This window comes from Lissotriton helveticus, chromosome 1_1, assembly GCF_964261635.1.
Source record: "Lissotriton helveticus chromosome 1_1, aLisHel1.1, whole genome shotgun sequence".
Classification (NCBI taxonomy): Eukaryota; Metazoa; Chordata; class Amphibia; order Caudata; family Salamandridae; genus Lissotriton; species Lissotriton helveticus.
In genome coordinates this window covers 1129196427-1129224355 of record NC_136057.1, presented here as the reverse complement: position 1 = coordinate 1129224355, position 27929 = coordinate 1129196427, and positions in this window count along the sequence as shown.

Genomic DNA, 27929 nt, shown 5'->3' with positions numbered 1-27929 from the left:
AGCCTAATGCCTTTAAGAGATGTTCTTCACAATATGTACATAAGGCCTTCTTGCTTTGTGATAACTTCTCCTTATAAACAGATCAGACCTAAGGAATCTGAAATAACCTTTCCCAGTGAACCGATACGGCTTCTAGACTTTACCAATGTCTTGACACACTATACAACACAGGCCTACTGAAGTGTGGATAAACTGGCAACTATCATGTATACAGTTGTACAACTATTATAAATATGTACAAAATTACAGTTGGCAAAAAATATACAACCCTTCTCGATGGGGCCTAACAAGAATCAGGACAGTTAACTTCTGATTCCTGGGTTTGTCAGAGTAGATGATCACTTCTCTACTCTTGCAATCTGTGAGATTACATGTAATCAAATATCCATGTATGGACTGTAACATAATGTGACAGCAATCTACTGTTAGAGGCCTATTGGATTTACCATAAGCTTTTCACCATAATTAAACCCCGCCTACTTCTTTTTTTTATTAATTTTCATAATACACAGGCCAGAGCTATGGCATGTGACATAACATTTTCCTGCACATCAATTAAGCTTATGGATGTTATCATTGATTTGTCACCCTTACTAACTCAGGCCTACTGTAGTGAGCGTGCATTTTCCCATAAGGCAACCATCAAGCATACCATCATAAATTTGCAGATATATACAAAATTACCTAGTTGGCAAAGCAAAATACTACCTCTCCGAAAAAGGCTAAATAAGGTTTCTCAACAGCCGCGGTCAGTAGGGGAGTACCTGCCGGGCGGTGACGTGGGGAGGGGGAGGGGAAGGGTGGGGGGTTAGTAATGTATGGATAATGGAGGTTTGCAGGTAAGTAAACATTTAAATAAAGCAAAACGAATTTCGTTGCACACACTGCATTGCATTTGGGGATGCAGTGCGCGCAACGACAATCGTTTGATTTATTTAAATGTTTACTTACCTGCAAACCTCCATTATCCATACATTACTAACCCCCACCCTGCCCCTCCCCCTCCCCACGTCACCACCCGGCAGGTACTCCCCTACCGACCGCGGCTGTTTCTCAAAGTGCAAGTTTTCCGTGACCATGGTTAGTCAGAAGGGGTGACCAACCCTAAAACCCTTGCCTATTTACGTAATCTATAAGATGTCATGTAACAAAACATCTATAGGCTTTAATTCACAGTAATAACAATCCACCCTTAAATGCACATCAACTTTAAGATATGCTTTTCCCAATCAACATGCCAGACCTTTATTGTACCTTTTTTTAATAAAGAATTAGTTCCATAGCCTTTGTCATTGGCATGTCACAATAAATATTACAAGTCTAATGTACAGAGGGTAAACCTTTTACAAGGCAACCATCTGGCATACAGGTATAAAAGTGCAAATATATATCAAATTACATTTGGCAAAGCAAAATACTATCTCTCCAAAGAAAGTCTAAGAAAGATTTTTGCAGTCTATATCGTCTGTCCCCATGATTGTTCAGGCTAATCACCATCACCAAAACCCATGTGTTGTTTGGTAATCTGTGAAATTCCATGTAACAAAATACTTTACTACAGGCTTTAGCACAAAACAATAGCAATCCGTCCCTAAAAGCATGTTGTCTTTAAAACAAGTAGGTAATAGCCATTTGGCTTTGTTATAACGTTTCATAATAAGCAGTTCAAACCCATGACATTTGGCATGGTTTTTTTCAAGGAAACAATGAAGCATTTACTTTCAACCATTGCTTTTACTCCTTAACCAGCACCAGCCTATTCTAGTGCACATAAACTGGAAAGTATCATGCATAGTCATACATTTATAAATATGTAGAAAAATACGGTTTCCAAAACAATATCAAACCCTCTGATCAGGCTCTAACAAGAATCATCATAGTGAAAACCCACAGGGTTTTACAGTGTGGGAAACCAATGCCAATACCCTTGCTTACTGTGGTAATTTGTGAAATTATATGTGACAATACATGTATCTATTGTCTGTGACACAATGTAAAAATAATTGTTAAAGGCTTACTGGCTTGAGCATACACTTTTCATAATAAGCTAGGCCAACTTGTTTTTTTAATAATGGTTCATAATATGCAACCCAGACCTGACCAATAGCATCGAACATAGCATTTCCTAGGGCACCAATCAGGCCTATACCTTATCACCATGACCAATTGAAGCCTACTGTTTTGCACATAAACCTTTCCATAAGGTACCCATTGGACACACAGTTATAACTTTTGAAAGGAATTCAAAATTACAGTTTGCTAAGCAAAATACTGTCTCTATCTCTACTAATACAACCTAACAAGCATTCTCACAGAGTAAACCTTCTACATCCATGGCTTACCACAAGGGGTAACAACCAATAAACCCATTGCTAACTTTGGTAATCTGTAAGATTCTGTGTACAAAATACCTTTAGCTAGGCTTTATCATAGAGACATTGCAATGAACATGTAAAGGATTTTTTACTTTAACATATGTGTTTTACAATAAATATGTTGGGACTAGTGCCTATATCATAACATTTCATAAACAGATCAGACCTATCGCCAAGATCATTGGCTTGCACCATAATCAACAAAGTTATGTATTGAGTATAAACTTAACCACAAGCAACACAAGCTGACTTTTTAGTAAACGCACATACATTCTACACAATCAAATCCTGCATTCAGGCGAACCAACATGTAGATAAAGCTTACACCCCTCTTCCAATAGTACTTTAAATGTGCTTTTTTGCTGCTTACATAGGTTAAGGGTAAGCCAGACCTACAATTCCAAGTAGATTAGTGTAGCCCTTGGTATCAAATTCTGCTCTCAAATACAAATGTGCCCACTGAAGTCTAATGTTAATAATGGAAGGGGAGGGTGCTGGGGCTGCAGTATATTCCTCATGGCTGCCCTTCTCCCACCTGTTCTGCTGTCAGAGAAAATTCATACTAAAACATATTTGCAGCATTACAATGTCATGTATGTGCTCCTGAAAATCAAAGCTCAGGCAGCTGAATAAATCAACAAAATGATCACAGCTGCTTGGAGAGTAAGTACTTTTTGTTGAATCACAAAACGTTTGCCCAATCAAAACATGTACACCTGGCTCCCAACATGTGGGCAGAGCCAAAGCCCCTGTCTAAGAATGTATGACGTTACTAAGCAATCAAATACCAAGCGGTAGATTACAACGCGGTTGTTGTTGTTACCACGCGTGGCTTTACATCACAAGTTCTTTCTACGACTTGCGCTAGATGGCGTGCTGGACAAGCGCAACAGCAGGGAATGTGTTGGACCTAAAATCCAACACATTCCCTGGTGTTGCACGCCACCTAGCACGAGTCGTAGAAATGACTTGCGATGTAAAGCCATGCGTGGTAACAACGCAGTCGTTGTAACAACCGCGTTGTTACCTACCTGCTGGTAACAGCAGTGTTGTAAACGCAGTTTCCCCTCTCGAATGATGCTCACATAATTCCCGGTGACAGTCAAGCCAGACCATAAAAAGATATGCAATGAAAACTTGGACAATTTGAACAGGCTCAAATGTGAAAAATATGAAAATGGAGCCAAGCAGTGTGTGCAGCCCACTCGCAATTCCACTTTATAAAATATGGGGTGTGTTTTGAAATTCAGAGTATAGTAAGGCTTTTGAGACTTGGATAAGGAAGCTATCTCCAAGGCACCCATTAGGATATGTTGACATCAACTGATGCAGAATGTTTAACACAGTAACCAGTGCCTATGACCTAGGTGCTACTTTGACTAAATTGTACAGGGCAAGACATTCATAGTGGCATTTGCTTCATGAGTTTTTGGACTTCGAAGACCAGAGAACTACTGCTGACTTTTGACTCCTGTAACTGATTATGTTTTGTTTGAAAATGTTATAAAAATGTATAGGGCCAGATGTAGGTAGCCAAATACCGGTAGGTAATGGCCAAAAATACCGAATTTCGGCCGTTACCGACCGGTATTTGGCTTTTGAGATGTAGGAGGCTGAAATATACCGATTCAGTAAATAGTAGTCAGTAATTTACCGAATCGGAATTTACCGAATTCTTATTTACCGATTTCTTATTTACCGCATTGGTATTAAAGAAATGGTAAAAAATGAGTTTTGAGATGTAGGAAACCTCAAAAATACAATATTTCATGAAATTCGGTATTTAAGAGTCGGTATTTACCATGGAGTGAAAGCAGGTGGTAACCAGGTGCAGGCTATAAAAAAGGCCCCACAATGCAACAGTGTGACCAGAATGGTGGCATTCTACGTCATTGCAAGGCGGCTACGGCTACAAGCAGCAGGAGAGAGGGTCTCGATTACGCTCTTCTAACTCACTGAGCCAGAGATATTGCAAAGGTACAGACTACACCCCCAAACCATCCTGGACTTGATCAGGGACCTGAACCCACTCCCAACACCAAGGCCGCACACCATCCCACCCCATGTGCAGGTGCTGTGTAGCCTACACCTGCTTGCATCTGGGAGTTACCATAGTGTGATTGCTGTGGTAGGTGGTGTGTCCCAGAGCTGCCTGTCCCGTTTCTTTAGGAAGTTTCTGGAGGCCATGATGTAGAGAATGCATCATTACATCAGCTTCCCTGACACACATACAGAACTGCTGAAGACCAAAACAGAATTGTATCAACTGGCACACTTCCTTCACGTCATAGGCTGTATAGATGGCACCCACATCCCAATCTGCCCACCGGCATCCACAGAATACATATACAGTAACCGAAAGTCAACCCACTCTATCTATGTGCAGGTGATATGCAACGCTGGCAACATTATAACAAACATTGTGTTCAAATTCCCTGTGAGCACCCACGACTCCTACATATTCCAGAACAGTGGAATCTACACACGCCTTGCTGCTGGAGATTTTGGGGATGGATACCTGCTAAGTAAATAACTGTTACACACCCTGATAGTTACTGCAGATGAATGTATTTTGAGTATGTAACCAATGGCACTCTCTTTTCCACCTAGGCAACAGTGCTTATGCTCTGCGGTCCTTTGTTCTCACCCCCTACCTGAATCCATCTACCAGGAATGAGAGGCGTTACAATGTGGCACACAGAGCATCACGCAACGTTGTTGAACGCACATTTGGACTTCTAAAAAGCAGGTTCGGCTGCCTCCACAAGAGTTGAGGTGCACGGCAGTATACTCCTATCATCTGCTGTAAAATCATTGCGACCAGTGCCATGCTGTACAACCTTGCCACAAAGAAGGGCACAGAAGTGGAAATGACACATCAGGAGGACATTGATGATGGAACAGAACAGCCAGAGCCCTAGGCAGCAGGAGCAGCTCCAGCAACAGATGGGAGACTGAGACGGGCAGAGATCACACGCTGCTATTTCTAAGTAAGAAGGAAGACACAGCCAGGCATTGGCTATGAATGACGTAGTTTAATGGGCACTACCGTAAATTAGTAAAGGCACACCATGGTACTCCAATGTCTTACTACCTCACTGGGCGGTCACAGGTTACTTCACCCTGACATGTCCTGTGGATTATGGGCAACATTATTGTTTGCGCCCATGCACAACAGTGCGGGATGCCCGAGGCTGCGTTACAACAGTGGCTGTTGATCCAGGGTCAACAGATTGGCGCCTGCTGCTTCTTCTAATGTCTGTTGTGGGTGTGCTACTCCTGCTCCTGCTGGTGGTGTCTTCAGTGTCCCCCACACCTAGGTCCCCAACGTTGGCTGACTGGTTTGTCAGTAGGAGCTCCATGGCAGATGTAACTCTACCCATCCCCCTAGACACATCTGTGCAGCAGTGCACAAGGCCCTCTTGCATGGCCACAGAGCGCCGACATAGGAGGGAGGTGGCTGTTGCAAGACGGTTCATTGCTTTTGTATTTTTCTGCGTGCACTGCCTCTCACGGCGCCTCTGTGTGGGGTCAGACTTTAGAGTTTCACAGAGAGCCATCATGGCCTGCGACATGTCCCTCATTCCCTCGCCATGTCTTTCATACTCTCTGCCATGGAGCTAATGCCCCGGTCTATGTTGCCCATCTTGGTGTTTAAGTTGCGCACCTGTCTCTGAACTGCTGATATTCCTTTTGCCTGCAGGCGCTGCACCTTAACCATTGTGGCCTCCAGCCCACAGAAGACCCCCTCTCCATCCTGAGTTGCCTTTCTCTCCCGTACCCGACGGTGTCTGGCACCGGTACGCACAACTTCAGATGTGGACTGCTGTCCAGCGTTCTCTGCCTCCAGTGGAGCCGTTTCAGTGTCACCCTCCCTTTCATCCTCATTGGACGACTCAAAGATTTGAGAGGGGGAACATCATGCCTCCTTGGCCTTACCAGTTCAGAGGAATCTGTAGGTGGTGTGTGAGAGAGTGCTGCTGGGTCCTGCTGTGGTGAGTCGTACAGCAGAGGAGAACAAGGCTGTGCTGTGGTGGGCGCTCTGGTGTTGATCCTGCCTGTGCTGTGGGTGCAGGTGGCGGCTCTGTGCTTTGCCCTGCACTTGTGCCTGTGTCCTCACTCCTTTCAGTTTGGGGTCCCGTCTTCTCCCATTCCAGCGCTGTCCTGCACGATGACTCTCCTGTGGACAGATATGGACATTGGCTCAGTGGTGCTGTACATCTGTGTGTCATTATTAAATCACATTCCTGTCACACACTTGCAAAGTCCTCAACTGCTTATGGATGTAGTGTGTGGCATGCCTTGCTGTTTTCTGTGATGAATGTAGTGATGTATGTTACTATGACTACGGCTACCATGATGCATTGCAGGTAATTCCTAAAACCTGTACTGGAGTGTGAAACACACAACCACATTGGGGAAGGGGAACAGGGAAGGGGGAGGGTTGAAGTCCATGCAGATTACCTCATTTTGATGCAGATGTCGGCATCCCCTATCCCATGGACACTCTCTGGCTCCAGGGTGGACTCCACCATCTGCTCCAGGTCTGTTAGTACAGGTGCCCTGCTCCTTCCTCCCCCGGTGGCACTGGCTTCTTTTTCCGAGCTGCAAGTTTTTTTGGTGGTAATGATCCTAAGATCATGCCACCGTTTTTTAAGGTCATCAATTTCCCATGATGTGCCCCCGATGGCATTCACCTTTGACTGGATCCCCAACCAGATGTTTCTTTTCACAGACTCTTCCACCTGCAGAGACTGCTTACCAAATAACTGGGTGTGGTGTCTCACAACCTCCTCCACCAGCACCTGCAGTTCAGCTGTGCTGAATTTCAGTTTTCTCTTGCGCTCTGCTCCTTCCCACTGTGACTCCTAGGATTCCATTGTGCACTTCAGGTAGGCTCAGGGCAGCCAGTTGCTCAGTGTCTCACAGCTCTCCAGAATGATCAGTGACTCAGCACCTGCATGGGTGTGGCCACTTCCTGGTTGTGGGGTGGGGTAGATTCATTTGATTGGTTGAATCCTCTGTTGCTTTGTCGTGGGGTGTGGTGGTGGAACCTGATTGGTTGAGCAGCTCAATTGGTTGTATTTTGTATTTCCGATTCGGTATTTACCGATTCGGTATTTACCAAATCGGTAAATACCGAATCTGTAATTCCCATTCATTCCGTTGAGCCTGAAGGCCCATAGGGATGAATGGGTATTACCGATTCGGTATTTACCGAATCGGTAAATACCGAATCGTAAATTACAAATTTTACCGATTCGGTAAATTTTACCGATTTCTTACCTACATCCCATTTTCCGAATCTAAAATACCGAATTCGGTATTTTAGAATCGGTAAAATGGGATTACCTACATCTGGCCCATAGTGTGGCAAGAGAGAGAGGCCATAGAATGTTATTGGACTGTGAAGGATTTTATATTTTTGCTATTGTGTATTCTCTTCATGTTGCAGATGGGCTAGAGGTCCTTGATAAAAATGTTTTTACCTCAAAATGTGCACCTGTATCCATATTGCTTGTTACATGATTGGTATGACACCATGGAAGACAATGATCTGTTTAAAGTTGTTCTGGAGAGAATACAGCATCGGTGGACCAACACCTGTGGTGACTTACTTGAGGAGGTGAAACGCTTTTAGTACGTTAGACATGAATTAGGTTGCATAGAGGGTAAAATCTGCAGGGGTAATAAATACCTTCCACTTGCACTTCTGCGGGAAAAGATCACCAATCTCACTTTTGAAGGGCACATTGGAAGACATCTAAGCATAAGTGGGATAAGAGCTCAGTGTTGGTGGCCTGGAGTTGCTTATTATTTGAACAAAGACCAAGGGTACAAGGAGGGATATCCTTTATCCTGTGGTGTCAGGAATGAGAAGGGGAATGGGAGCCCGAGATGTGTAGTCAGGAGATCTTTGTATTATTCTCTTTTAAGACTGTAGCAGAATGGCCGCTGAAGGCTTGGGACCAGGACAGGCAGAGACACTAAAGTCAAGGGGTGGGATCTCCGAGTCATGGTCAGCAACAGCACTATTTAAACACCAGCTATGCAATTGGATGATGTCTGACAGCTTTCTGTGTTGCACTGGCTCTCCGCTTGCTGTAGAATTTGGTCACCTTTGTTATTTTCCAGCTCTCCAGTTCTTCTAGTATTCTGACCCTTATGGTCTGTTACCTGACCCTGATGCCTCCATTATGATTTTGCTTGGTTTGCATTGATGCGTTATCATTTTCTGATTCCTTTCCTCAGCTTATTTGGCATGCCTTCCTCTGTTTAACCGACTTCCTGCAGGTTAGCTTAGGTTCACCGTTGCCTGCCATCCTATAAAGTGACAGGTATACTTTAAGATCTTAGCAAGTTCATATGTTCACTATTGTTACTAAAGTCTTAAATCCTCACCCCTTACAAATAGAGACAACCACTCACCAGAAAGTATTGGACATTAACCTTGTTGTGCTACCTGCAATGAGATCAGAGAGAGTGGTGCCACAGAAGACCTTGGAGTGTTGTCTGTTTGTCTCTCTCTCAACATCTTACTCTCCTTTCCCCACAGTATTTAGAGCTACCAGGGACCTTTCCTTTGGTTCCAATAGTTCTGATTGCTGGGAATGTAGTACATTGCTATCAGAACCTCCCAGAATTCTTTTGGAAAGCCAGCATTTAGAAGTTCTGGAAAAACCCTGTAAAAAAGTAACTTTATATATTATATGACCATTAAAATGAGGGCCTGATTTAGATCCTGGCAGATCAGGTCCTGCAGTGGCTTTTTTGTCTGTCTTCCTGCCCGCTGGCTTAGCAGTCCGCTTGTCCTTTTTAGATGTTTTGCGAAGGCATAGACAAAAGACCGCTGTGGTCCCGCTGTCACTGCCAGAAAATCTCAACCACTGTAACAGGGGGATAGGCAAAAGCGGCTATTGCAGGATGGACTGCCAGTTTCCCTGCCAGGCCAATAACGTTGTGCCTTTCTGCCGACATGAATGTGGCGGCAAAACGTCCACACCTGAGTTGATGGAATCGAAGGGATAAAAGGTAGAAACTCACCTTTCCTCACTTACTTACTTCCTGTTCCACCATGGATCTGATCTTCCAAGTCCTGCTGCTGCTTCTTGGTGACGAACAAAACCAACACCATTGTGCACGCAATGGCTGGTACGCTCCACTTTTACCTGTTACCCATTGAATTTCTGTAAGCATATGTACAGGACTCATGCATTTATAAATCACTCTTACAAGCACTAGCATATCAATGTGCAAAGCCCAAATTTGTAATGTTGATGTTAAAGCAATTTAGTAAAACACACCTGTATCATCACAGTATCTGTATAAAGCTGATGATACAGGTGTGTTGAAATTAATCCAGACAATTTTCACATTAAAAACATATGCAACTCATATCATAGGGATAAGTGCAATGTAACATGTAGTAATTGCTCTGACAAGGTGTAACCTTTACCTTAGAAAATAACAGTTATATCATGTCAGTCACAAATTAGAAGTATTCAACATAAACATCCATGTAAAATGTCTCCTTCTTTACTGCACGTCCTTTACTGCATCCAATTTCAATAGTCACACATGTTTTCATAGTGATCAAGGTGAAACAAACACACCTGTAATAACACACCCAAATTAAATGTTAACCTCAAATAGTCAGTGCAAGTGCCCATTACTATGGAGAATGCACCTAATGTCTAATGACCATCACATATTATATTAACCAGTGTATGCACTTAACAAACTTGACATAAAAAACCATATGGTGTATTACCTGCTATCATGGTAAAGCAAAATAAGTACTTAATATTGGTTTCAGCCACTTTAACCAGGGTTATCTGTAGGCTGGGCAAACAAAAAGAACGTGGTCTATGGTTTGGCAATTGACTGGGTGTTTGATCAAGGAGCAGAGATCCTCCCTTACGAAAAGGATTGGCCCAGCATTAAAAGTATATAACGCTAAAATAAGTTCGGCCATTTTGTATGGTGCGGACTTATGGGGCCATGCGGATCACTCCGCTTTGGTCAAGATTCAATACAAATTTTTGCGCAACTTGGTGGGCCTGCCCCCATCTAGTCCTATGATACCTTTGCTAATTGACCTAGGTTGTCATTCTATTGATGATGTTGCCCGGTTTAGGACTGTTGCTTTGTGGAGAAGAATATGGACAACTCCCGAACTAGCTCGATTTGCTAATGAAATTGCCGAGCTAAAATCCACATGAGGCTCAGGTAACATCCCATGGTTTAGAACTGTAAGATCCTGATCCAGCGGCCTATAGGAAATATGTCATAAACTACACTACCTAACTTCACCACTCACACTAAAAATTACTATTTAAAAACATGGACCCATTAACAAACCTGATATATTTTGACCAACTGAATCATGTGGCCAAATTAAACTTATATACAACTTATATACATTTATATACATCCGTGGAAAATAAGGACATTACTCAAACATATCCTAACTATTTAATTGGCCACTATGGCGATGGCATCTAGCTAATGATAACCTGCACTCCCGAAATGACAAGACCAGCTTGTTTTCAAAAGTAAGATTTTATTAGCTATTTATTTGAATTATAAGTGTATGATTTTATTTAAGCATTTTTATTAGAATCATTGTAAGCATATTCAAAAGCATCATATAGATTTCAGTTTATTTGCAAAGAATTATAAGTTTAGCATTTTCTCAAAACCTAAGTCCCTAAATTAGCTAAAATAAATGAAAATGAAATAAAGTCGTTAGAGTATCTTACGTGCTCCAAGTAAAGTCCGACAGCACGACACCCTCATCCAAAGGTTAGAAAGCAGCAGCGTGACCCATCCACGAGGCATGGATCTTTATACCTTTCTGCGCTTAGCTAATCTAAGTAAAAGTAAAACTTTCTGCAAAAGTCGATGTCCCATTGGCTCATGAGTGACAAGTGACATGTCACCCCATAATTTCAAAACATCAGTTCCGTCACTTTCTTAGACTCCATTGTCTCTACTGTACGTGATCCGAGGCTTCCTTTGCTTGCAACAATTTTGCCATAGTTTTTCACTAGTTTCATTTCACTTCCTCGGATGCCAAGTTATCAAATGTTCTTTCTGCCGGTTCCTGACCTTGGCCACGTCCGACCAGAATAATGTCAGAGCCTCATCGCAGTTCAACAAGTGTTACTTCGATGGAAAACTTTTAGAAAGGACATCTCAGGCTTCGTGCAGAAATTAAATTCATCTTTTTAGTAAACTCGAGTGAACTAGGCCCAAAGCAGTCAACTTAATTTTCTCTAATGTATAAACAAACACAAGAAAATAATTAATGAAAGAAATATTATTCATTCTGTTTCCACCCTTTTGTTTGCTAATTATTTAACCCACCCATTAGTCTAATGTTACCTAGCACAAAGCAAACAAATAAAGCAGCATTTATCTACCAGTCTTCATTATTCCGCGAAATCCTTTATGCACCTATAGAGAGTAGAATGACATCACATAGACTAGGAAGGCAAAATAAGCACATGCCACTTTTTAAATTCAGCTGCAGTTAGTTATGACATGACAAAACAACAAAATTAATTTATTATTTTTGCACGAACAAAAAGATGCAACAGAAATGCACATTTATGAGCACATGTGTTAGTTTTCCCGCGTGTAAAAGTTTAATCTAAGTTGATTTAGTACAAATACATCACAAATCATTAATAAGATTATTTTATTTTATGGAAATATGACTTCACGAGTTGGAATAAAAAGTTATTCTCTATCTCGCTCCATCAACTCCCTCATCTGGTGATTAACAAATCACCACACCACACCCAAAATTTTAGAAAATTTAAACTAAATAGAAAATGATTCAAATTCACTTGAGTTAGTATTCTAAAAATTCGTTTCTGCAAAATCTCTGCAATTATCATATCGAGCCCTATGTAATTCTTGTAATTCTATTTCATTTTCTTCTTCCTTTTTATAAATTCTCTTCTTTTCTTTCATTTGTTTCTTTCTTTCCAATTTTTGTTAGAACTATTATAAATATTATCACAATCAAAGGTGTTAAAATCTTGCCAAGAACTGAACCACCTATTTCTTGAAACCAGGTTTTTATAGCTTGAAACCTTTTTGAAAGTCGCTCTGAGAAATCATCCTCTTCTAATGGAACTATCTCTGAATGTATTTCTGTAATATTCTTAATGTACATATCAATATTCTTACTTTCGTCAGGTATGTAGGTACAACAATGTTGTACATGTAAAATGCCACAAACTCCTCCATCTTTTGCTAGCAGTATATCTAAAGCAAGGCGATCTTGCATCTCCATAGTTCTAATTGCAATGACTTCAACATTCACTAATTGGAAACAATCTGCTGTATCAGTGGACAATCTATCAACAATTGTGGATAATTTTCTAATTTTCCCTGCATTCAAGGTTATACCCACTATGGGTATCACTGCTTCAAAAATATCTCCTAAAATTTCTGTGAAACTTTCTATTTTATATCTATTTACATGATTATTAATTTTGAACAGTCCTTCTGTATTTCTGTCAACATGGAATATCTTTGGAAAAACAATTTCAACAAAACAAGTCCCATATCAGTGGTCTGGGAGATTATAGTAAGCTTTGTCACCACAAATAAAATAAATTCCAGGAAAAATTGGATCTTTGCCACCTTTGAATCCCCAACCTCCCATAATCTGATAAGTGTCTTCACAATTACTAGCACCCACAAAATAATTATCAAAAAGTGTATTATCTCTTCTAATACAAAGCTTACCACTAACTGGTTTATCTATGTGAATTGCAACATTATCAAAAGTTTTACCATTAAGCTTCTCATCTTCTTTTTGCCAGAATCTAGATTTAGTCTGCTTAACTAATTCGTTCCTTTTATAAATTGCTCTCCTCTCCTCAACAAGGTTCAGGAAATTCTTTCCTTCAGCACTTAGTTTACAAGTTAGATTATTCTTATAAGCATACTCATATGTGAGTTCGTTAGTTACTAGGAAAAATTCCCTCATCTGTTTGGCTTTCTTATGTTCATTCAAAACACTCTCAATTTTTAAGTTCGCAAAGATTTCATCAAAATTTGAATAATAGTATTCTAAACGTCCTGTCTGATAGAACAAACTAGCTAACACACTACATGTTATACCATATGTAAGAGGAAGCATATTATATGTTACTCCCTCGGAAACAGAAGCAGGTAACTTTACACAAACATAGCAGTCTTTAGCGTCCATTACTTTAACATATTCTCCTAAAAGCCTTGCGAATGTATTGCTTGAAAAATCACTAATAGATTTGTCCTGATGAATTTCAGGTTTGTGATCAATAACTTTGCTTGTTGCACTATGTTTGTTTTGACTAATTGAAGCTTTGCTTGTCATATTGACTTTGTGTAAATCTTTGTTGATTTCAAAAGGAATAACAACAGCTAAAACTAACCAGAGCAGAATTAACACGAGCACACACACCAGAGTCATCTTACAGCATCTCTTGAATATAGAACATTTTGAAGTACTCCGTTCCATAACGTAAGGCATTTTTTTTTTTAAACTTTGTCTTAGAAGATAAAAAGAAACAAAAAATATTTTAAAATATTAATTTCTAAAATGTACACCCCCCTTTTAAAAGAATTTTTTTTTTTTTAACTTAACCCTAACAATGTATCTTCAACCTTATGTCACAAACAATTTCACAGCTAAACAAGTTTTCTTCGACCTTGTGTCACCTAACACAATTTCTTCGGCCTTTTGCCAAATAATAAAAAGAAAAAACCCAATTTAATAAATCAGTACTTCAATCATTGTCACTAATTTCTTCAATTTCATCTTCCTGACTGCTACTATTAATCTCAATAACAGGAGGAATTATCAGATAAGTCAATTCAGGAGACCTATATTTCTGATTTGGCTTCACAACTCTCTTAGTTTTTCTAGACACTACTTCTATTTTCCTCCCTTTTTCAGCTTTCTTTTGAGGCTCGTTTTGACTAGTGATTTCATCCACCTGCTCCTTGGAATTTTTAATTATCCTAACTCTCAATTTTCCACTTCCGCTTGGCCACAAATCACCTTTTCTCAAGATCTTTCTTTTCGGTTCTGAAACATTTGTTTCTGACTTCCAAGATCTCTTCTTTACTCTTCCATCTTCATCATTCACGTCACTTTCTCCAGAGTCACTGTCAGAAATTTCGATTCTTGACACAGGAACTTTTCTACTCGGCAATTTCACTTCGTTAGGAACTATACTTTGTCTTCCGTCACTGGTACTTGGTAATTCGTTCTCCTCCTTTTCTTCAATTACCTTCAGCTTCCCAGTTCCTGGATTACCGTTCCTTCTTTCAAAGCTTTTTATCTGCCTTTCAATACTCTCCTGGTCAGAAATTTCTATTATCTCAGTTTCTCTGTCTTCAAGATTTTCAATAGATTTTACTCCATTTACTTTCTTGACTGTTCCTTCTGCTACTTTCTTTTCTAGCAGATCTTCATTTTCAGAATCTATCTCAATAATTTCCAAATCTTTTCTTGTTAACTCTCCATTCACAGGTACAGTTCCCAGATGTCGACCTCCTTGTCGATCTTCAAAATCTGGAACTCTCTCACTTTCTACTTCAGAATCTGAGTCTTCAGTTGAATCACTTTCTTCATCAGAATTTTCAGGAGTAGGTACTGGAATAGTATGACTGGGATGAATCCACCTTTTCAATCCTTTACATTTTACTGCATTTGTAGTGACTAAAATTATCTGCCTAGGCTTCTGCCACCTAGGGACCATACAATTTCTTCTTCGATGAACTTTTGTCCTGACCCAATCTCCAGGTCTCAGATCATGTGTCTGTACTTTTTCATCAGATTGTGCTTTAGTTCCCACCTGATTAGATACAGAAGTCACTACGTCAGACAGTCTCTTGCAATATTCCAAAATAGCACTGTCATTAATGCTCAACAATTTGCCAACTGGAACAAAAGCTTGCCTCATGACCCTGCCCATTAAAATCTCATGAGGACTCAAACCTGTCTTCTTATCAGGTGTACTCCTTAATGACATTAGAACTAGTGGAAGAGCATCCGTCCACTTTACACCTGTATCTAGGCACATTTTTCCAATCCTGTTCTTAATTGTTCCATTAATTTGCTCAACAACTCCAGATGCCTCTGGTCTGTATGCACAGTGTATTTTCTGCTCAATATTTAATGCTTCACAAATTAATTTCATAAGTTTGTTATCAAAATGGCTCCCTCCATCACTTTCAATAGTGACAGGAAAACCGTACCTTGGAATGATTTCTCTTAGCAACAGTTTTGCAACTGTAATTGAATCACAATGTCTAGTAGGAAAAGCTTCTACCCATCTTGAAAATAAACAAACAATCACAAGAACATATTTCAAACAATTGTGTAGAGGCATTTCAATGAAATCCATTTGCAATCTGGTGAAAGGACCACCCTCTCGACCTATAATTCCTGTACCCACAATTGACTTTCTGTTTGGGTTCATTTGCTGGCAAGATAAACACCTCTGACAAAAAGATTCAGCAATAGTTCTAAATTTGGTATTAAACCAAGTTTCTTTAAAAAGTCTGATCATGGAATCTCTTCCAATATGGCCAGGACCAAGATATAATCTGACCATGTCAGCAATCAAACAATTTGGTAAAACTACTCTGCCATCTTTGTAAGTCCATACTCCATCCTCATCACGTGGTCTACATTCTGCTCTTAACCACGAATCCTTTTCCTCATCATCAGCTTCATTTTGCAAATCCCTGATTTCCTGCCATGTTTCCACTACTGATGTTAGCATTAATGAATTTGAATCACATTCTTTGCTTTTTTCCCGATTATATGCACTACAATTTTTGGCACAATACTTTGCAGTTTCGTCTGCATAAGCATTGCCTTTGGAGATAAAATCTACACCTTTTGTATGTGCTGCACACTTAACTACAGCAATTTCTTTAGGTAATTGTATAGCGTCAATTAATCTTTTAATAAACACTGCATTTTTAATTGGTGACCCTGCTGAAGTTAAATAACCTCTTTGAGACCAGAGCTGTCCATAATCATGCACAACTCCATACCCATACTGGCTGTCAGTTATTATGGTAACTCTCAAATCCTTTGAAATTTCGCAAGCACGAATTAAAGCAATTAATTCAGCCACCTGTGCTGAACGAATTCCTTCAAGACAAGATGCTTCTTCAACATCTGCAACTGTGCAAACAGAATAAGCTGCTTTTAAAACACCTCTTTCTGACCTCAAACAAGAACCATCTACAAAGTAAACAAAATCTGATTCAGGCAAAGGAACATCTTTAATGTCCTGCCTTGGCTTGGTACAATATTCCATAACATCCAAGCACTCATGTTCCACATCATTTTCATCAATAATTTCAGAATCAGGTAACAATGTGGAAGGATTCAGATTCACGCATCTTGCAATAGAGACATTATCTGCTCCCAGAATAATTTTTTCATATTTAGTCAACCTACTGCTAGTTAAATGCTGAGTTTTACCTCTTGTCAGTAATATTTCAACTGAATGAGGCACAAAAACTTTCACAGGAAATCCCATTATGATTCCTTCACTTTGCTCAAGGCTGACACTTGTTGCAGCAAGCAACTGCTTTTAAACAACCTGGTAAGGCTTTTGCAACTGGATCAAGAACTGCAGAGAAATATGCAATAGGCTTCTTTAGATTCCCATGTCTTTGAATTAACACAGACAAAGCACATCCCTCTCTTTCACTGCAATATAGTTCAAAACCTTTCTCATAATTTGGCATGCCTAAAGCTGGAGCTTCACACAAACTTCTTTTTAGATTTTCAAAAGACTCGAACTCAGCTTCATTTAAAACAATTGGGTCTTTTACATCTGATTTTGTCAATCTCTGTAGTGGTTTCGCAATTACCGAAAATCCACTTATCCATTGTCGACAGTAACCAACCATTCCCAGAAACATTCTGACTTGTCTTTGTGTTCTTGGAGGTTGCATTGCTTGAATCATTTTAATTCTCTCAACTGTCACTTGTCTCTTTCCCTTTGCAATTCTGTGACCTAGATATTTTACTTCCTGTTTACAAAACTGCAATTTAGCTGGAGACACCTTATGTCCCTCATCTGCTAAATGATTTAACAGTATAATTGTATCTGTCACGCAATTTTCTCTTGTTTTAGCAGCTATTAACAAATCGTCAATATACTGCACCAACGTAGACCTGCCAGGTAAATCTAGATCTTCCAAAGATCTTTTCAACAGCTCATTAAAGATAGAAGGACTTTCTGTATACCCTTGAGGAAGTCTACACCATGCGAGGGTCCTACTCTGGAATCTGAAAGCGAAAATTTCTTGACTCTCAGGATGTAATGGTACTGTAAAGAACGCATTGCAGAGATCAATAACAGTATACCATTCTGCATCATGTGGAATCTGGTACAAAATGACTGCAGGATTTGGAACCACAGGACAGCATGGAACAACAATCTGATTAATTTTTCTCAAATCCTGAACAATCCTATATGTTCCATTCGATTTCTTGATTCCCATAATCGGTGAATTACAAGGACTACTCTCAATTTCTTTTAAAACACCTTGTTTAATGAATTTTTCAATCACAGGAATAACTCCTTCAATTGTTTCTGCTTTCATTTTATATTGAGGGATATTTGGAAATTCTATTCCCTGCTTTAAAGATATTTTGACTGGATCAACATGTTTCATTAGACCCATCTCATTTCCAGTCAAATCCCAAATATCAGCTTTTACTGTTTCTTTGAGCTCTTCTGGTAAATTATCTTTTTCAAAAGTAGGAAACAATTTTGATTCTTCTGTTTCTACTAACATCATAGTCATTCGATACAAACCATCTTCCTCCATTGTTTGTAGTTCAACTCCCTCAGGAGAACAATATATTCTGCAATTCATTTTGCATAATATATCCCTCCCCAACAAATTCACAGGACTGCTGTTACAAACCACAAATCTGTGTTTGTCTTTAAAATTTCCAATTTCAACAGGTACTGGATCAGTTAGATCCGTTCTGATCTGTTGATTACTTACTCCGACTACTTGGATGGTTTCCCCAGAGAGAGGTAGGTTTTCAATTTCCACTGATCTAACAGTAGAACGGGTAGCACCAGTGTCCACTAAGAAAGTGATGTCTACATCATTAACTTTCCCATTTACAAATGGACCAGACTGGTCAACCTCAAGAGTGGCTCCAATAACACACTCTTCCCCCTCTCTCGGGCACCGTCAGAAGTAATCATCAGAATCACTTTCTTGTTGCTCAGTTAACAAAAATTGTCCTGAAGCATTCTGCACAACTTGCCTTTGTGTTCTTATTACCTGATCATCTCCTTGAAATCCCACACTTGGATTATATTTTTGGCTTCCCCCACAATTAGGGAAAGGAGGTTGCGGTATTTGAATTTGCTGATGATTCAATTGGTTTTGCAGCTGTCGCTGAAGACTCAAATCATTTAGATTCTGTTGCAACTGTAGCTGTCGCTGCAGATCAACATCACTCTGCATCTGTGGATTTAACAATGGACTCTTTAAATTTCTAGGTGGTTTCTTACACTCGTCTCTCCAATGTCCAATTTCTCCACAATTAAAACAAGGTAATTTCTGTTTTAATTCTTCAACTTTAGGATTACATTTTCTGTTAATATTAAATTTAAATTTTCCTTGACCCTGATTTGAATTTTGAGTTTGAATAAAATTAGTATTTTTATTCCCAAGACTAGCAATCTGTTGCTCAGCCACTTTTACTTGAGCCCACATCGCTTTTTCCTTGAGCTTTTTCTGCTTCACTTCTAACTCATCACTGCAGTATTTAGCTTTTCTTAAAATGTCATCAACTGAAAGTGATTGCCAACCGACAATATTATTTCTGATCATGTCTCCAACCTCTGGTCTGAGACCATAAACAAATCTATAGATAAAATGGCTCATATCCTTTTCATCCAATTTCTCATAGCCACTGTATTGTTTAAAAACTAACAGTAACCTCTCATAAAATGAATGAACTGATTCTTTCGGTTCCTGATTAGTTCTATCTATTTTAACCCAGTCAACCTCTTTTGGTGGAATTTTTTGTTTTAACCATAAAATCACTTTTTCATAAAAATCCATTACTATCGGAGCTGGAGCACCTGTTTCTTTAATTCGTTCAGGTTCCTCTTTTGGCCAACTTATAGAAATTTTACATTCTGTCCAAAGATCTGATGGGACAACAATGTCGAAGAATCCATCCAAATCAATCCACAGAACTTTTGAGACTTTTATAAATCTGTCTAACTGACGATACCACTCGACAGGCTTCTCTCTTAATCTAGGAAAGTCATTTGTAAACAACAGAATGTCCTGTCTTGACCAAGGGACATGAACATACCCTCCACCTGCAATCTCTCTCATTGGAAACTGTTTTGACAATTTTTCTAATTTCTCATCTTCCTTCTTTCTTGTCCATTTCACTCTCCACTTACTCATCTCACCTAATTTTTTGATGTAAACAATTAATTCTTTTATATGCATTATCCTTCCCATTGAATTCAAGTGTTCAATATCCTTTTCTGTAAAATCCAATCTATAATGTTTTCCGAAATTCTTTTGCCTGTTTAAGTCAATTTCAAGTTCTGCTGCCAGTTCTTCTAATTGATCATATTTGTTTTGTGTTTTCCACTGAATACTCTTACAGATGAACAGGAGTTCATCATCACAATAAAATTTTAAACTATCAGGACCAATTGTACCAATAATTAATTCTTCCAAATTGGCTTTTAATTTTGCAACATCAAGTTTAGAATTTTGTTTTCTAGTATCGGAAGATTCAGCATCAGATTCTGCACCCATCGGTGTTTTGGAAAAAGAACCTTCATTAAAAGTCAAATCAGGCATTCTTGTTTTTCCCGAATTAACTTCAGATATATCTGAGTAAAGTTTTTCAGCAACCTTTTGAATTTCAGCATTTAGAGGAATTGTTAAACCTGTTTTGTTAATCTCATTTCGTTCAAAAACAGGCTGAACAGGACCAATCGTTACTGGAACTGTCACAGCTTCCATGCTTTTTGTAATTTGCCGAATTAATTCTTCTTTTGATCGGAAATATTCAGAAGAATTTTCAACTTCTTCAATCTCAACTTCTCTCATATAGTTTTTTGGACCTTCCCTTTCTCTTGGTATTAGTGAAAAATGTTTACCTCCAATACACACATCAGCATTCATCCTAATTTCTAATTTTTTTGGAGTTTCAAAAGATTCAGAATTATTTGGATATAATTTTGAAGATTCACTAATTGGAGGTGCACTCGGTGTAGTCTCTGTAGAAACCATCGGAGTAGACCATGATTGCGGAGGTTCATTTCTTTTATTAGAAGCAAAAATTTCTTCTAAAGCTGCATCTTCAGTCTCACTTTCTAATAGAACATTATTTTTCTTTTCAGTTCTTTTTTCACTAGGAAATCCTTAAACCATTTCTCTTATTAAATAAAGTCCATCACTCATGCTTCCCTGTCTCCACATTCGCATTCTGTCTTCATGAGTTTCTCTTCTATAGCTTGGTATTTTTGGAGGTCTTTTAATACCACTCGCTTCTCTTTGCAGTTGAAACATTTCATCCTCCCATTCAACTAAAGCTTCAAATTGAGTAGGTCTCGGCTTTGGTACAAGAGCATTCATCTTTTCTCTTAAATTTCTTAAAACCTTTACATTAAAAGAACCATCGTCCGGCCAAGTAAAAACACCATCATCTTTTGTGTAGTGTTTCCAAATATCAAACCACAAAACAGTATGATAACCATATTCACCTTCCATATACGCTGCAGGTGTTTTATATTTATGAAGTAATTTACCACCTCGCGTTTCTATTTTCTTGTCCGGTGAAATAACATTTTTACGTTTCTGAAACAACGTAGGCTTTTTCTCAACATGTTTAAAATGATAACTCATTTTTAAGAGTCAAATTCAATTAATAAAATTGTTTTAAAATTATTTCCGGGATGTTCCGCAAAATCCAGCCAATCCGTGCGCGAAACACACCAACAAGCCAATCAGGATTGAGCTACGTCACCACTTTGCTCACCCAATAGAAATAGAGTTTTATTGAAGAGCCAATCGGTTATCAGCTCGTCAAAGATTCAAGAGCCAATCAGAACACAGTTCGTGACGTATGTCACCCAATCACAGCGCGGCTCTGTGACGTACACAGCAGCTGCGCTTTCTCTCGTCTCACTCCCAGCGCTCACCCCTCCTTCACAAAATCCTTTCACAGCGCCATTTTAAGAACGCTCTTTCAGTGAAAATTAATTTTTAACAACGACAAGAAAGACTCATCTGTCTGTTTCTCTAATAAGTGACAGAATTACATTCATTGAAGTATTCTCAGCTTGGAATAGTCGGCCCTATTCTCATAGAATAATTTTCAATTGCCAGTAGAGCAACTCTTACTCTACCCTTCAAGCAAGTAATTAATGAACTCGTTTTCCCTCTAGAATGCACAATTAAGTGACTTATTTCGAAAGTTCGACTTGAACACAATTACAAAACAATCACGCACTTTCAAACGGAAAGACCCTAAAATCAAACACACATGAAATCCGTACAGGACTCTCACCTGTTTATAGATATCATGCACCGTTAGTAAAATAAACGACATTATCCGTACAGGACTTTCACCTGTTTATAGATATGAAACATGTATCCCTACAGGACTTTCACCTGTTTATAGATAATCATGTACCGACGTTATCCTACCCTTCATTTAAGCTCGAATATATTCTATTACTTTTATCACAGTGAGTTTTAGAACGGGCACATTGTCCCTATACTCATGCTGTTCAAATTTCGTAGATAATCCTCACTATACAACATTCACACCTAGCCCTAACATGTGTTGCACGGCCACAACACTAGTGATACACGGCGATACCACTACACTGAAACAGATCAAATGTACTGTGTGACTACCTTCTCATCACACTATCTGTACCGGTACAACTCACATATAGCACGAAAAACAAACTCAACATGTGTTAAACATCGATCCTATACTTATACCATAATACATTGATTACCATAGCAACCATCAAAATCTGCTACCAGAAGAATTGATCCAGCGGCCTATAGGAAATATGTCATAAACTACACTACCTAACTTCACCACACACACTAAAAATTACTATTTAAAAACATGGACCCATTAACAAAACCTGACATATTTTGACCAACTGAATCATGTGGCCAAATTAAACTTATATACAACTTATATACATTTATATACATCCGTGGAAAATAAGGACATTACTCAAACATATCCTAACTATTTAATTGGCCACTATGGCGATGGCATCTAGCTAATGATAACCTGCACTCCTGAAATGACAAGACCAGCTTGTTTTCAAAAGTAAGATTTTATTAGCTATTTATTTGAATTATAAGTATATGATTTTATTTAAGCATTTTTATTAGAATCATTGTAAGCATATTCAAAAGCATCATATAGATTTCAGTTTATTTGCATAGAATTATAAGTTTAGCATTTTCTCAAAACCTAAGTCCCTAAATTAGCTAAAATAAATGAAAATGAAATAAAGTCTTTAGAGTATCTTACGTGCTCCAAGTAAAGTCCGACAGCACGACACCCTCATCCAAAGGTTAGAAAGCAGCAGCGTGACCCATCCACGAGGAATGGATCTTTATACCTTTCTGCGCTAAGCTAATCTAAGTAAAAGTAAAACTTTCTGCAAAAGTCGATGTCCCATTGGCTCATGAGTGACAAGTGACATGCCACCCCATAATTTCAAAACATCAGTTCCGTCACTTTCTTAGACTCCATTGTCTCTACTGTACGTGATCCGAGGCTTCCTTTGCTTGCAACAATTTTGCCATAGTTTTTCACTAGTTTCATTTCACTTCCTCGGATGCCAAGTTATCAAATGTTCTTTCTGCCGGTTCCTGACCTTGGCCACGTCCGACCAGAATAATGTCAGAGCCTCATCGCAGTTCAACAAGTGTTACTTCGATGGAAAACTTTTAGAAAGGACATCTCAGGCTTCGTGCAGAAATTAAATTCATCTTTTTAGTAAACTCGAGTGAACTAGGCCCAAAGCAGTCAACTTAATTTTCTCTAATGTATAAACAAACACAAGAAAATAATTAATGAAAGAAATATTATTCATTCTGTTTCCACCCTTTTGTTTGCTAATTATTTAACCCACCCATTAGTCTAATGTTACCTAGCACAAAGCAAACAAATAAAGCAGCATTTTATATCTCCCAGTCTTCATTATTCCGCGAAATCCTTTATGCACCTATAGAGAGTAGAATGACATCACATAGACTAGGAAGGCAAAATAAGCACATGCCACTTTTTAAATTCAGCTGCAGTTAGTTATGACATGACAAACGACAAAATTAATTTATTATTTTTGCACGAACAAAAAGATGCAACAGAAATGCACATTTATGAGCACATGTGTTAGTTTTCCCGCGTGTAAAAGTTTAATCTAAGTTGATTTAGTACAAATACATCACAAATCATTAATAAGATTATTTTATTTTATGGAAATATGACTTCACGAGTTGGAATAAAAAGTTATTCTCTATCTCGCTCCATCAACTCATCCTGGAAAATATGGGCCTTGGCCATCTTTGGCATGTGCCTGACATTAGTATTTTTCCATCAAAAAGTGATTTTAAAGCATTATATTGGGCGTCTCTTCGAAAAAAAACTTGTTATTCAGTCTAGCCTTCCCACTTTGACCGGTAGATTTCTGACACACAAATTGGATCCTTCATTGGAGGATTATTGGGATCTTATTACGAAGGGTAGCAACAGGAAATTATACCATCAATTTAGAATTGGGTCGCTGCCAGTAAGATCCTTTACATGGCGGGGGCAGTCCAATGAATTTTGTCCTTGGTGTAGGGACTCAAAAGAAACCATAGGCCACGTTATTTTTGTTTGCTAGGTGTAAAGATAGTGATGAGGCGGATAATGTGGTCAAATAATGGTTTATTAATTCCTCAAACCATAGACCCACCGGAGCAGCTGGGCAAACGTCCCGACTCTCCAGAAACCAACCGCCTTCTCCCCACAACACACAAAGCTCTAACATTCTAAGTTACATCACTGGATTCTAACTGTGACATAAGCAAGTTTTACAGTTTGATTATACACTATATTTACATAGACACAAATCAAGGATATTACCAACTACCACATGTCTCTTTTTACAAAAGTAACAGAATGAGATAAATCAAACATCCAAGATGTAATCGTCAAATTTCTTAGGAACTTTAGGAATCCTCTTGAGGGGTAAATGATCAACCTGAGGAGATATTTCAATAGACTCCTGAATATTGGAACCACCCTCACAAACACTGGAACTCTCTGAAGAAACAACATTTCCAGTGCCAGCATCGTGAGCAGAGTCATCAGAGAACACATCAGCAGCATGAAACACATCAGCAGCATGAAACTTCTCTCCACAATCAAGATCATTCCAAGTGCAACCACCATCCTCATCTTTGGCAAAAAAACGTTCTTGCCCAGGTTTAAGAAGAATAACTGAACCCTTGCTCCACCAACCCTTCTCAGCCAGCAGAACAGCAGACTCAGTTACCTTTTCAACCTGAGACGGATTGGAAAATTTGGAAGAACCTTTGCAAGATAAAGTAGGTTTCACCACACGTACCCAATCACCAACCTTGATGCATTTATCTTTGGACTTGAGAGAAGCATCATGATAACTTTTACCAGCAATGCGAGACTCTAGAATGTTTTGTTTGACTTCATCAATGATAACTTTCATGTTAACTTCCTCCTCAACATCTTTAACAAAGTTGGGCCTTAAGACAGATTTAGCTTGTCTGCCTCTCATCAGTAGATAGGGAGAAAAACCCGTGGAGGAATTTGGAGTGATGTGGTAACTCCATAATTTCTCCTTCAAGAATTGCAAAACATCCAACTTGCTCTCTAAGGCAGCCTGAATACCCTCCTTAATAAATCTATTGGCCCTTTCAACTTGGCCATTGGCCCTGGGACAATACAAAGGAGTGGTTTCAGACTTTACTCCGAACTTTTCCAAAAACCCTTTCATTTTCCTGGAAACAAATTGTACCCCATTGTCAGATAAAATGAAATTTGGAGCACCCTCCAAACTGAAAACAAAATTCAAAAAATCTATGACAGAGTCAGTATTGGGATGTTCCACAAAGGTGTAATATATCCATTTGGAAAAATTATCAATCAGTACAATGGAGAATCTTCTCTCCCTTCCAAGACATTCAAAGGGGCCAGAAAAATCAATAGAGATTCTATCCCAAGGACCAACAGCTCCTTCTTTAATAGACAAAGGTTGGGTTGAAACCTTCCAGTGCTTATCTGCTCTGACACAAACGGAACAGTTGTCAATAACCTTCTCAATACCAGCATCCATGCCAGGCCACCAATAGTGGTTCTTGAGAATCTTCTTGGTACCAGAAACACCAGGATGACCAACATGAGCAAGCTTGATGAGTTTACTCCTTAAACCATCAGGAGGAATAAACAAGTGTTGACGCAACAAAATATTCCCTTCAATGCTAAGCTCATCAGCAACCTGGGCAAAACTCCTTAAACACTCTTCCAAATTCCTAATAGGAGGCCAACCATTACCTACAAAATTTTTAACTCTATTGAGTACAAGATCCTTGTCCATGGCCTCAATCCAATTTTCCTCTGAAATGCCTGATTCAAACGTACTCACAGCATCGACCAGTGCCACTACACATTCATGTTCATCCAAAATATCATTGTTGTCTTCCTCACTGGGAGGAAGCCTGGACAAACAATCAGCGGTGAAATTTTTCCCATCAGGAATGTGCTGCGTTTCAAAATTGTATTCTTGAAGTCTGGCAATCAACCTCACCAGTCTAGAAGATGCTTTGCCGCTCTTCACACCATCCATCATAAATACAAGCGGTTTATGATCCGTGACAAGTACAAAAGGCCTGCCCCATAGAAAACTCTTGAATTTTTCAACGGCCCAGACACACGCTAAGGCCTCCTTTTCAATAGTGCTGTAATGCTTTTCAGCACCCCGAATTGCTCTTGAAATAAAAGATATTACTCTCTCTCTACCCTCAACCATTTGAGAAAAAACAGCACCGAGGCCAACAGTACTAGCATCCACAGTGACGAAGGATTTGCCCTCCGGATCAAAAGTCTTAAGACCCGGTGCTTTAGAAATAAGCTTCTTTACATTGACAAAAGCTTCATCATGGCTCTTGTCCCAAATAAACTGAACACCCTTTCTAAGAAGCTGTCTAAGAGGCTCCACCACTAAAGCGTACCCTTTCACAAACCTTGAATAGTACTCTCCCAAACCTAAGAAAGAGCGCAAAGAATCTTTGTCCTGGGGTGTACTGATGTTATCTAAAGTGTTGACTAAATCTTCTTTTGGAAAAATGCCATCGGCCGTGATTATGTGCCCTAAATAATTAAGTTCTTCAACAAGGAATTTACACTTTTCTTTGCTGACAGTCATGCCTTTACTACCAAGAATATTAAGAACTTTGTTGAGAATAACATTGTGTTGTTCACAAGTCTCGGCAAAAATTAAAATGTCATCCTGGAATGACTGAACACCAGTGATGCCTTGAAACAAATTCTCAATGAGCTTTTGAAAAACACTGGCTGCAGATGCCAGCCCAAATGGCATTCTTTTAAATCTATACAACCCAAAGGGAGTAGTAAAAGTGGTAAGATCTTTCGAAGAATCATCCAGGAGTACCTGATGGTATGCAGATTTGAGGTCTATGATAGAAAAATACCTGGCACCATTGACCGCTGACAACATATCCTGAATGCGAGGTAACGGATGCGTGTCAACGACAATGTTCTTATTAAGGGACCTCAAATCTACACATAGCCTCAAATCTTGATTCTTTTTAAGTGCCAAAACTATGGCCGACACCCATTCAGAACTATCAGTAGTCTCAATGATGCCCTCTGAGCATAACTTGTCTAGATGGACCTTCAGTTTCTCACGAATACCCAGAGGAACAACACGCACTTTATGTTGAATGGGAATGGCATTCTTCTTTAACTTAATTTTATGCATATAACCTTTCACTTGACCTACCACATTTTTGAACACATCAGCATGTTTCTTTATAATCATATCTAAACTATACTTGTCCATGTAGATATTATTAACATTAAATTCTCTGAGTTGCAGGGGACGATCAGAACCAGGACACAAAATTACCCCCAGCCTTCCTAAATCAAACCACCCAACCAAATTCTTACCATCAATGGCAACATAAATTTTGGTGAAAATTTTCCTAGACTCAAACTCAAGGGAATCTTCAAAATAACCTAACATGGTAATATCGAAGTTCCCAAATGCTTTGGGATTGATGTCAGATTTATGGAGAACAACATTTTTCCAATTGTCCCTGAAAAACACATCAGACAAGATGGTGATCGGTGAGCCAGAATCAGCCATGGCTTGAAAAGAAATATCACCAACTAATACCATGCCTAACGGTGCTTTAAACGGAAAACTGACATTG